This window comes from Moschus berezovskii, chromosome 9 (assembly GCF_049115385.1).
Source record: "Moschus berezovskii isolate FMDL1 chromosome 9, NW_MosBer_1.0, whole genome shotgun sequence".
In the NCBI taxonomy this organism is placed as follows: domain Eukaryota; kingdom Metazoa; phylum Chordata; class Mammalia; order Artiodactyla; family Moschidae; genus Moschus; species Moschus berezovskii.
In genome coordinates this window covers 86311625-86312189 of record NC_142468.1, presented here as the reverse complement: position 1 = coordinate 86312189, position 565 = coordinate 86311625, and positions in this window count along the sequence as shown.

Sequence of the window (565 nt, the reverse complement as noted above, 5' to 3'; positions counted from 1 at the left end):
GAACTGGAAACTGACAGCCAGAGATAGAATTTTCCCACGGTCCCACAGCTGTTATGTGAAGGACCTAAGTTAGGATCTGTATCCTCTTTGACTCCCAAACTCTGTTTCCAGTTTGACATATTAGTTCTTCTATAGAGTGTTTGGAGATTAAGCTCTTGTTTAGGGATGGGTTGGTTGAATTATAATTTGATTATCATGGCTGGTTTTCTCCAAGTGAGTCAGAGTTACCTAAGTGGGTTGTTTGAAATCATTCGTTTCTAATCCCACCCACTAAAGTTTCATTCAGCCAGTCTGGGAGTGGGAAGGGAGGCAGAAATCTGCATAAAGTGAGCTTCTTGGGTTATTCAGATGTGTTAAATGTTTGTAATATGCCAGGGCAGCCCGCCCTTCTGGGATAGGGAACATGAGGAGGTGAATTCCTGCCTGTGGTCTGGTAAAGGGCCCCTCACTAGGATTTTGGGTTCTGATCTGTTTATGAAATTCTGGGGCTTCTCCAGAGCATCTTTCCCTGCACCACTCCAAGGAATGAGGTCACTGGGAGGGATTTTTTTTTTAAATAGTAACA